Here is a 12163-nt window from a genome sequence, read left to right as displayed (position 1 = left end):
TCAAATAACGTCTCGTAATCACTCTCTAAAATGTAAGTAATGATAAAATATGTAATCACGGTGTCGTTGCAATTTACATATCGATATATTTACTTCCGTTTCTCTTCCATATTCGCTCTGGTATGTTTGAAATAAAGGAAGGATGAATAAATTGATCGATTTTGAATAAACAGGGCTGATTATACGTTGTAATAACGATCAGAGCCAATGCGTAACTATAGGCAGGGAAATAACACGTACATCACGACTTTGATTTGAATGTAGGTACGTATTATTGAACCCCCGGTTCGAAATAAAATAAAGGCTCTTTCCTTCCCTCGGGGTACGCGAAGTTACTATTTACCCGATTGTTTCAACGAAGAATCGAATTGGTTACTCTCTTCCCCTTCTTCCTCCTCATTCGTACGTATTACGGTAGGTAGGAGGTGGTACGTTTATGCCCTCGGAACTTCCGAGCTGAAAACCGTGAAGCCAAAGTATGGAATATTTAACGTTCACTGAGCTACGAAAGCAATTATATGGGGATACGGGGAGCGGCAACGATCCGGGGAAAACGGCGAGGGGGGGGGGGAGGGAAAGGGCGCCTCTATTGTTTGGACCTTGAGTGTGGCGTTGCCGATACGAGCCACGTTTTGCCTCCCCAATCAATGAGCCCCGAAGATCGAGCAAATATCGTCGTTGATTTTCCTTTTCCTCAATTTTTGAATATTTCAATTTTTTTTTTTTTCCTCCTCGTTCGCGGAGATACGAAAATTGTATTTTTTTGACCAACGGCAAAGTAAAAAATGTGTCAAAGCGATGAAAACTTAGATTTCCGTAAAAATAAAGTGACGGGATTGTTGAAAATTATCAAAGAGAACAGAAAAAAGGAAAAAAAAAAAAACCAATCCTGATTCTACGAAAAATCTTCAATTTCGTCGATGCGGTTCTCTTCCGTTTTTTTTTTTTTTTTTCCTTTTTTCGCCGCGCGTATAATTATTCCGCACTTGAATAATTGACTCCGTTCGCGGAGCGTTTAATCGGTTTCTATCAATGAAAAGCTCTTGCGAATATAGAGGGACGTGGAAATTTTCCGTTTTCAGGGGGTGTGAGAAATAAAAACTCTGGTTCAAGTGCGCGGGGAGCAGATCGAAAGGGGCGGAAGGAGAGGGGTGAAATTTTAGGACTGTAATTTTCGCAACCCCGACGAAATCAGGGGCTTCTTTCAGTAGAGAAGCAGTCGGAAATCAAAGTTTATTGCTAAATACTATCCGATCAGCAGTTCCTCGCCTCTGCCATTTCTCCCTCTCCCACCCTCCGTCTCTCTCTCTCTCTTTCTCTCGCGGGGCTGATGCCGTGGCGTCAGATGGAGACTTGTTAGAGACCGGAGGGTAGTTAAACGACCGGTCATCATTGAGCTACGTGCACATATATGTACGTGCAGGTACATATGTACAGGCGACAATAAAGCCCGATTCTTACAGGGCGGCGACTCTGTAAAAGGGAAGATTTTTTTCCCTTTCTCCATCCGGCGTTTTGCGATCTACGAAAATTTAAGAACGCTGCTCGGTTCACCAAACATCCGTTTATCCAATTATTGCGTTTCTAAGCTACGAATATTTGTTTAAAAATCACGCAATAGCAGAATATACTGGAATGACGAACAATTGCCAAGCTTAGATATCGGTGATTCGTTTGAAACGATTTCAATTCGCAATGGCTAATTTTTATTTTTGAATCATTTTTTTACCAGTTAATTTATATACGACGTGAATTTGAGGCGGAGGAAGTTACGCTGAGTGAACTTTACGCAACCCTTTATACTTGATCTCTGTTTTTGGGCTCAGTTGCAAACTGATTCGGTCAATTTCGTTACTTTTCTGGCCCATCGTTTCGCAAATACCGACAGCGAAGAATGATAAATAATAGTGATAAAGTACGAAAGAAAAATTGGGGTTAAAGGAACCCTTTGCTTTTTTGAATTTATTCAAGTCTCGAGCGATGCTGCGGCTGGCAGTAACACGACCGAACGGGTGTTAGGCGTTAGGGATGAAGATTAATTCATTTCGTCTTAATCGGGTAAAAGTTTCGCTGCAGGAGAGAGAAATAAAGGCCAAGAGGCGTGGACGGAGCCTTGGAAAAGAGGCCATGTACATTGGCCCTCAACTTTTCACTTTTACTTTTAGCCCCGTTGGATAATCGTATTTAATAATAATATCCCGTCCATATTTTCGCCACCCTTCTCCGTGCCCGCTCTCTTTTCCTCGCCCCTGAATTCGGTTCGACGTTTCTTCTAAACTTCGTGTAAGAAATAACTTTCCCACCACTCACCCTCTCTCCGAGAAACCCGCCCGGCTAGGTGACAACCCTTTTTATTTAGGGCTAAACTTTTTCACCTTTCAAAGCTTGAATAAATCCAATAAACTCGGATAAATTTCTCCGGGCCGGGAAACGTTTTGTCTGAATGTGTCCCGGATTTAAGAAAAATTGACAGTTTTTCGAAAATCGACTTTTTTACTGTTTAAATAACGTAGTTTATCCTCACCCTTACATACGAGTTTATAAATCATGATATACCGACATGTATACGTATGTGTTGTTTTACACTCGCGAGGAATGCTGAAATATATATGTAAACGTTTAATTGTTTAAAAGAATATTTAGGACCCTTTATTTTTATCCAACCCTCGTAAATAACGCGATCCCAATCCGCCGCCTCACCTCTGCACGGTATTGTTTTAAAAACTCAACAAAGTCCTTTCGCGTCTATTCAACGACCTGGGGAAAAATCTCTCAAATCCCCTGAAAAATAATGCTCTCGAAATTCCTACCTTGTAAAATTTCGCACCCCAAACGATCTAACCAACTCAAAACTCGTTTCGGATGGATCTTGAACATTTGTTTACAATCCAGTCGGTTAGAAAAATCTTTAGTAAAAAAATGAAAAATTTGCCCAAAACTTGGAATATCGGTGAAATTTTTGACGAGTTACCAAAACATTAACGGCCGAGTTGCGGATGCATGACGTTGAAGCTTGCACTGTAAGCTCTGAAGGCGTATTGCGGTAAATACGAGTCAGCTACGCATACGCCACAATAGAAACGGACAAAGGGAGTGTTTACAGCAGAATAATAATCGTAGCTCGCCAAGCGGCGTCGACGGCGTAGGTTTAACGGAGAAATTTTGAGGAGCCCCGGATGTATTTGGTGTATAGAGGTAAATTTTTAAGCGATTCTAATTAAAAGGCTAGTTAAACAAGGCATGCTATTGCCCTGGGGAATTTCGCCCACCTACCACCACCTCCTCTTCCTCCTTTTCCTTCTCCTACTCCTCGTCGGTTTTCAGACTTGTAAAGCGTGCGGCAAAGTCTGCCTCAGCAGACGGCGAGCTTCCCCCGCTCTCCGAATATCCGCCATAGAAACAAACATTGGTCTCCTTTGCGTGGAACAAACGAAAATTTCAAGTTTACGGTTGTCGATGAAACGGACCGGTAGATGGTCGATGATTTTTCACATCGTTCCGCAACAGCGATGAGGAAAAAAAACGGGTTAATTATCGGCAGGGATTCCTCAACATCGTCAATTTTTCAGTCGAGATAGGAATAAGAGAGAGAACAGAGAAGACATCAAGAGTGGAGAATACGAGACATGGAGTGATGACGGCAGCCGGTGGGTATTTGTCTTTGGAAACTCCTTTACTTCGATAAATAGCTGAGATATTTGTTCTTCCTACTTTTCCGAGCGATGAGTTTTACCCTGTGATGCTTACTTTTCCCTCTCCACCCCACCCATCTTATTCTTCGAGCTTCCGATTTGAGATCAGGCGATTACGAAAAAGTTCCCATTCTGACAACAGAGGCGAAAATACATGCACGGTTACGTTACAAATTATGCAAACGCTTCCGATGTTCAAACGATTTGTCAATCCAGGATACACGCTTTTCATCCCACGTTAAACTTTTACAACTTGTTTGTAAATGTATACGATCAGTTGTTGGTAAGCTTAAATTGAGACATACGGAATTGAGCTTCGACGAAATACTGAAGGTCCGGTTAAAACACAGAAGCAGTTTTTAGACCACTTGCTTTCGAGAGCCAAGGATCCAATGTTCAAATTCTTGTACCGAAAACTAAATTCGTCTCATGTAGAATTTGAGATGAGAGCGGTCGAAGTTGGGGTTGGAGTTGGAGTTGGACTATAAAACTCAGTGGAACACCAGGAAATGTTCTTCGGAGAATGACAAATCGGCGAAAGCAAGGTATCGAATGGGTAAAGTGTTCTCTTGGCCAGTCCCTCGTCCATATCGTCTTGGGTTAATTAAATGTTAGTAAGGGTGTGGGCGCAGGGACAGAGAAACGGGGATGGGCGGAGACGCGTTTGGTGCAGCTGGAAAGGGTTGGGACGAATTGTAGTTCGTCCCGGTAACCCGAAGCGGAGTAGCCCAAACTAGTTAGTTTAGTGATTTTACCGTTTATTGGCCGAGCATACCACGCGACAGCCTTCTCGGCTAGATTGGCTTGCCGTCGTTACAAGGCCCGCCTGCAGAGATCCTCCGCCTTACGTATAAGGTACCACATTTCCCGTCTTCGGCTCCTCCGAAACCCTGCACGCCAGAGTTAATATCCTGTAAAGGTGGTTCGCCAATTTAGAGACACGCTGCTTAATTGACCGTTTAGGAATTAACCGAACCTGTCTCTCTTCCTCTCTCCAAGAGCCAATTTGTATCCAAATCATCTCACCGGAACGCAACATGTGTGCATAAATTAGAACCAACAAACTCCGATGAATCCGTTAATTGTAGGTTGTAGAAAACGTCCTGTTCTGTGGAAAATTGTTCCTGGATATGGGAAACTTTGATATGATCGTTGTTCAATTACCAGTCTTAGATTGGACATGGTGACATTTGTATGCTTGGCGTAAGGAAGTCGCGAGCACCTTTTTCATCCTCTATCCTGATGAAGTCCGTCAACGCCTGAGCTGGAAAAGTATGGAATTTTGAAGCTCTTCGTCGTCCTCGGTCGGATTTAGTTTTCTAAGAAAGAACCTTAGGAGGCTGGCGGAAAATATCTGAGACACATGATGCCGAAGGATGTCGTTTAAGCAGCAGAAGTTGGAAGTAGCCCCCGAAGACGAGGGCTGCCACGAATTTCGAGTCTGAGGACGGAGTAGGGGTGACGGGATGTATAAGCAGCAGGGAAAGGGTTGCAGGGAGTAGTCCGCGTTAGCTGTGACGGTAGTACAGTATGTTACTAAATGATCCTCTACCCACAGCCATTACATCTCCCCTTCCAATTCCGGGTCCTGGTGGATAGCGCCTCTCTTCCTTCGAGCTTCCTTCCTTCCAGTTCCACCTTAGAATACGCAATTTAATACTCAACCAATTACATACACGAAATCTTGTTAGCCTTGGTTATACGACGATGCCACCCTGGAGATGTTGGCCCAGGATGTGAGTTGTCTGACACCCAGAGGTATTTCCTTACTACCATTCTCCCCCCCGTCTCCACCCCGCACCAACGCTACTTCTCCCGCCTTATGTCTCCACGCCGAAGTAAACCATCGACGATGGTACAAACTTCCACAATTACACTTGGTACCGCGCTATTATACTGCATACTATAAAATGCGGGGATATTGTCGGCCATCAAGACGCTGTAAGCCCCACGCTGAGTCGAGCCGAGCTTCCCGCATTAACCGTTTTCGTCAATTTTCATATTCGGCAGTCAAATTCACATCCATGTTCAATCACCTGCTGAATCAAAAATGGCGGAAACTACGAAACCGTGTGCATATTATCCTTCTCGGATCCTCGTTTCGAGACAATATTTCATGACTCTCATCCCTGCAGCGCGAACGCGCAGAGGCGTGATAATATATTGAAGGGCTCTGGGATGTCACGGATTTGTTAGCGATATTGAGGCGCACATGGGATGCTGCTCGGAATCCTGGATTTAGTCTGGCTCAGAACCGAGCCGAACAAAGATGAAAGTCGAGAAGAATATCCCCGTGAAAACAACCTACGAATAATCATTTTACTAACGACAGACCAAACGCGTCCGTTTGTTGGGCAGCGGTAGGTAGATGAAGACATTCTGGACCGTTATTCGTGATTAATCGAGGCATTGGAAGTGTTGATAGTTCTTCATTAATCCTGAACGGCCAACGGTGCCGATATGGGCGTAGGAACTCAATGGCTCTGGAGTCTTATCTGACCGAATGGACTGACACTGGAACACTCTTATCGATTCCGGGCTGGGTCTTGCAACCTGAAGCTGCTAAAAGTCGAGAAAGAAATTTCTCTCTATCGCCGAGACCGAACTTACGGGGCACCCGGTCAATCATTTGAAATTTATTGAAACTGGAACGTAGTTTCATGATTCACAGTTTGTGTGTAACTGTGTCAAATTTTTGCCTAATTCATCCGTGATTTCGAGCGATTGAAAATATTTCAATCATTCCAGGGTACACTCACTACTATACGAATGAATGTAACGCTTCATATAAATGGCGAATTGATAATTGATGATTTTGTTTCCATGTGTTCCAGGTGAGAGTTACTGACATTGGGCACGATGAGCTCGAGGATATAGAGTGAGTTTTTGAATTAATGTTATTTCAAATATCGTTGACCTGCATGAAAGAGGATTGAAGAAGAAAGGGGGAGAATGGATGGATAGTTGGATGGATGGATGGATGGATGGATGGATGGATGGGTGGGTGGCAGCAGGTAGACTGAAAGTACGAAATAATTGAATAGCGACGATTCTAGGCTCTGTTTTACGTCGTCAACCTCCCTCCCCCCCCCCACCCCATAACCTCTTTTTCTCGTTCACGGGTACCCCTGGGGGACTGCGTCTCGTAATAATACCGTCTCGATAGGTTCGCTGCGCTTGTGCAAACCAGGGAGAGTGTAAGGCGGACGGGTGTGTATGTAACTTTGTACGTGGACGGTGTTGCATATACATGGGACACCCATGATCGCAGCAGCGGCAAGCCGAACACCCCCTTTTTCAACCTTGTAGAATATAGACCAACGGAAAGGCACGAAAGCGAAGGGTAGCTGATAATGAATCAATTAATAGTTCATGGAGCTTCCATTATCCGTTATCGTCTCTTCGCATCTTTTTTCCCCAAACTCTCCCCCGTACATCCAGACATTATAAACCTGGTATGAAAGGTGTGTTTATTTTTATAAATATTTGCGAAAAAGATGAGAAAAGAGGAGGCAAAAAATGTATGCACGAACCTACGTATCCACGTTCGCTTGTACATCGACGACGAAAATGGCTAATCCTTCGGTGCATTGCAGAAACACGTGGCCGGTACAATTGTGGGTGAAATCGTTTCTATGCGTTTCCAAACCATGGATGGAATATCGATAAGTTTGTCTTCGTAACTTCCGGCAAACAAATGAATGTCACTATCCTTCCTCACCGTCGCAGCAGCGGCAGCAGCAGCAGCAGAAGCTCGTGCAGCCAAAGCAAACAAGAGAATTAATTGAAATATAATCAGAAATAGAGCGACGACGAAGGCTGGGGCGGAAACGGCGGCGGTGAAACTGCCCGATCGTTTTCCCTCCTTTTCCGTGTTAAGTCTCGTCTCCGGGTGTATTTTCCCGACATCGTGTTGGGCATATAGTCACCGAGTTCTCGTTCCCTCGTCGCGACGAATCGCGAATCAGAAAATCGTCGTCCTGGGTAGATGGATGAGACAGGGGACGATGGACGGATGAATGGATCATCCCCCTTATTTTGCCCACCTCCCCACTCCACCCCCTTTTTCACCCTACTTATATACATTATATAATGATGTTTATCTCCTCGGTGACGACGGGGAGGAACAATTGCCCCATTGGTAAATATTTAACCTTATTTCGCGAAATGTTGAAAATGTTTCGAGTTTTCCGCTCCCTATCCCCGTTATTATGCCTCCTGACACTCGCTCAAGCGTTACGATTTTACTACTGCTGTGTTGAACTTCTTCGCCTCGCGTTGCGGTCGTGAAAGAAGTCAAGGGTTCTTGTTTTTTTTTCATTCTTCTCCGTATCGAGAAATATATATACCTACCTAATGCACACTCGCGGTCAATCCCCAAGGGTGTGAAAAGCCCCCTAAAAATACGTTGAGAACGAAAGAGAGAAAAAAAAACCTATAAAATTGACGAGATTGAAACGGTTTAAACATTCTTTTTACTAGACATCTGATATGTCTTTCTACGTTTTCTGTTTTTTTTTTTTTTCTTCCTACTTTTCTTCTCTTCGATCGTTGAAGATATCGGAGAAAAAAAAAACATACGAAGGCTAAGAAGGAGAAGCAGGAATTGCCAGTGCAAGCCTCTTGCGTTGAGGTATTATGTAAAAGTATACCTATCGCTAAATCATTCCGAGAGTTTAATCTCGCTCGCTAATCTAAAAGTTGTTCCGGGATATCCACCGGGCGAAAAACCTCAGTCGGCGGCGGCAATGGTGGTGGTGGATGGCCGGGCTGGGTGCCTATCACAATCGACACACACGATCTTTAAACTTCGTCGGAATAAAATGCAATTTCCTGAAATGTTTCCTTCTTCGCCCGATGATTGCCATCAGGATAAAACACCGTTTCGATAAAGTATCAAAGTAATTCCGAACCGATCCGTTTAAACAGGATCATATACGTATTTACACACTATTCGCATACTCGAATGAGAGTCATTTATATTTTGGCAGCCGTGTAACTGAAAGCTACGTATAAATATCCCGCGTTTGTTTTAAAACACCCGTAGTTCAATTTAATATAACGAAATCCTTTCAATCAGTCCAAACAAAGTTATCAAAACGGGAAACTCGAGGCTTCGACGGTTTTCAAATTAGAGCGATTCGAATTTGTAACGGTCGTCGAGTTTGCGGGACGCCACCGACAGACGGCGCAACGGTCGCTCGACGCTTAAGTCGGTCAGCTATTGGCCGGCGACAGAAATCGACTCTAATTTGAAAACCCTGACAGACTCGAGTGTTTTATTGCGGTAACGTCGGCTTTGTTTTTCCTGTCGATGATACGTGACCAGCTGGACGTACACAAACGCGAGCGCAATAATCCAACAGCGAAATGACCGAGGTGAACGGCTTTGAAAGGCGGTCTGGCCTCGGTCCCTTGGGATCCGGAGATCGAGCTGCGGGGAAACAGGGCGGCTAAACAATATCTCGCGGCGATGTAAGGAGCGTCTATTGGGCCATTACCAAGGACGGTGGTGGTCACCATTTGGCTTGGACATTGCCGCGTCAGCGGAGTTCCGTCCCCGCCCTCTCTCTGTCTCTTCACGGGCTTCGCGGCGCTGACTACTGAAGAAAGATCTACTACGGGGGTGGTTAAGCGATCCTACCCTTAAACGCGGCTTCGCCGGAGATTTCGCGCCGCTCGTTGTTTTTCGGAGGCCAGATATCGGTGGAATTTCTATAATCGGAAGAAACATATACGGTCGGTAAAATACCCGTTGATCATAGTTTTGAATGCGGGAAATATTTAATTGTATCGAGCGATGAAGGGTGGTGGATAAAAATGGAGGTAGTTCAGAGAATGAAAAGGCCACGATATCGAATTTTAGAAACTGCGAAAATCTGTTACATGTCATTTTTTTCCACCTAGAAATTCTGAGTATAGAAAAGTGCAAAATGTAGATAGGTCGAGTATAGAAAACCAGAATACAGTGTCGTCGGAATTTGGCTACGTGCTTATTCATTATGAACATTTTTCAATTATCTTGCTGTGCAAGTTTGATATTGTGATCTTCTGTCTTCAGTAATGACAGCAGATTATTATAGTGACGTTGACGAAAGTTCGAAATATTTTCAATATCAGTAATTCCAATGTATTGATTAACAGAAAACAAAATGCACGGAAATGATTAAAAGATATGATATGGTCAAGGTTTTAACTTGTTTTTTCTTCTTTCTATACTTGCTGTCGAAAATAATGATTCAATTGCAATCCTTTGTACAGCTGTTTTTATTAAATGACTTTCGATGAACTGAAATCAGTTTCACTGATCATTGAAAGTTTGTGTCAGAATGAATTATGAAAAACGAATGATCCCCTTCAACTATACTAATAAACCTGAACCTTTTCTTGTTTTTCATACTTTTTGTCAGGCGAGAGGAATTTTTTTTTAAATTGCTTTCAAACGACGTATAATTTTGATAGCCTTCGTAATTAACGTTCAATTGCTCTCTTCGATAGGCAATTAAGGGCATCTTTTACAGTCGTTAGAAAAAAGAAATAATTTTGGAAGATCCCGAATTGATTCTTATTTTAACAAATCTCATGTTCGAATAATTTCAATAGCTTTTGAAAATTTCCCATACCAAGTGTGACGCAGATAAGGAATAGATGATTTTCGTTATCAAAATAGATTTGTCCGTGCTGTTTGGATACCAAATCGTTACATGGGCGCAGAGTAAAATATTTGGATACATACCTGATGTATACCAAGTATACACGTGTATGGATACTAATGAAACACTCTGTGCGGTTTACTTTGTCTAAATATTAGATAGCAATCGCAAATATTCACTCGAGTCTTGAACCACGCGATTTGAACCACTCAGTTTCGTTCGCTGAGCTGATCGTGAGCTTTCCGTTCGGCAAACGGCTCTTCAGTCTTGATTGAAATCACTCAAATCTCGAACCTTCTCCCAGAGTAAAAACATAAATCCAGACCATCGCGAATACGAATATTTTTACACCGATTCATCTGACGATCATTGATTATAATCTCGAGTGATTTGCGTTATTGCGTTTTTTTTTTTTCGAGTGGAGAAAAAAAAATTGATGACACATCCTCCGTTTGAAGAATCTTTGGTCACTATGAATGACTATTATCGATATAACGATGAGGGTAATTGTTATATCGGTACGATACGATTATATCGTCTGGAAATATGTACATCGAGTGATAGGAAGGGCGGGGGAAATAAAGCCACCCTCTTTGGCAGGAACAACCTGACGTTGCACCAATTTAAAACCAAGGGCCGAAAGAAGAAGAAGAAAAAAATCTGTCGCCTCTCTCTTTGACAAATTTCTTTTGTGTTTCAGTCAAAGATTTCTTACTTCATTTGACGCCAAGGATTTGTATTTCATCTTACTCTCTTTCTTTCCATTACATTCTCTTTATCTTTCTTTATCCCCGCCTCAATTTACCAGCAACGACCGAAAGAATCTTCTCAGCATCGACGAGCGTAATGACCTTTTGACCACTTGATTTTTACCTTAATTACTATCAAGACTCTTTTAAGACTTTTAACTCGTAATGGGGCTCTGCAGTCTCTTATTCGCGCTCTAATTTCTCAAAAATAATCGATCATATTATTTCACAAGAGGGGCAGGGGGGGGGGGGGCAGGGGGCAAAAGAAAAATCTCAACTCTCTTCGTGATAAGATGGAAAAAAAAAATTCGTATCTTGAATACTACGAGCATCGGAATCACTGCCTCACTCTGGGATCAAATATCCGCGAAACCAGCTACACACGCGCATATATATGTATATATTTACTATATATACACACCATATATCCATACATATATGTATATAATGTACAGGCATCGGTGGCAGAAGCAGTCTCACAGTCTTTTCTTATATATTACCCTGCTGGTTCGGCACTTTTTTTCCATTCGAAAGTGTTGGCAATAAATATGGATCGGTTGTTACTTCTATGCTGGCTGCAGCCCTCCCGCTATATCCACTGGATTTCTTCTTCCATCCACCGCTGCGCCAACAAGTGCGACAGAGCATGGATTGCGTTATACCTCATTGTTGTTTCTTTCGTATTTGTTTTATTTTTTATTTGCTTATTGGTGTTTTTTTTTTTATTTTTTTGTTTTTTTTTTCGTTTTCGCCAACACGCAATAGCCAAAGTCGACCGGTCGATCATGCAGCGCGAGAAAAGGGCGAACAGGGAGGAAGGCATGCGGAGAGAAAAGGCGCGAAAAGAGGAAGGGGGGAAAGGGGGCATTCCCACTATTGATCATCAAGGCTCAGAGAGTGTAATGCTAATCATACCCCCTACTCCTTACAATCCACGAGTGTCAGAGGGGTAGAAAAGATATCGACTCTAACCCAACCCAACCCAACCTAACCTAACCTAGCCTAGCCTAACCCAACCCAACCTAACCTAACTTTCTCCACCACGCTCCTTATTTCACGTCCTACGATC

General features: G+C 43.0%; 1 protein-coding gene across 8 annotated transcripts in view; it reads left to right on the top strand.

Moving 5' to 3' along the window:
* LOC107227598 (forkhead box protein P1) overlaps nucleotides 1–12163 on the top strand; it is a 215469-nt gene that overhangs the window by 142851 nt on the left and 60455 nt on the right. The gene's annotated exons all lie outside the window — the stretch shown is intronic.

Source organism: Neodiprion lecontei, chromosome 5 (assembly GCF_021901455.1).
Source record: "Neodiprion lecontei isolate iyNeoLeco1 chromosome 5, iyNeoLeco1.1, whole genome shotgun sequence".
NCBI lineage: Eukaryota > Metazoa > Arthropoda > Insecta > Hymenoptera > Diprionidae > Neodiprion > Neodiprion lecontei.
This window is presented reverse-complemented; position numbering and strand designations above follow the sequence as displayed.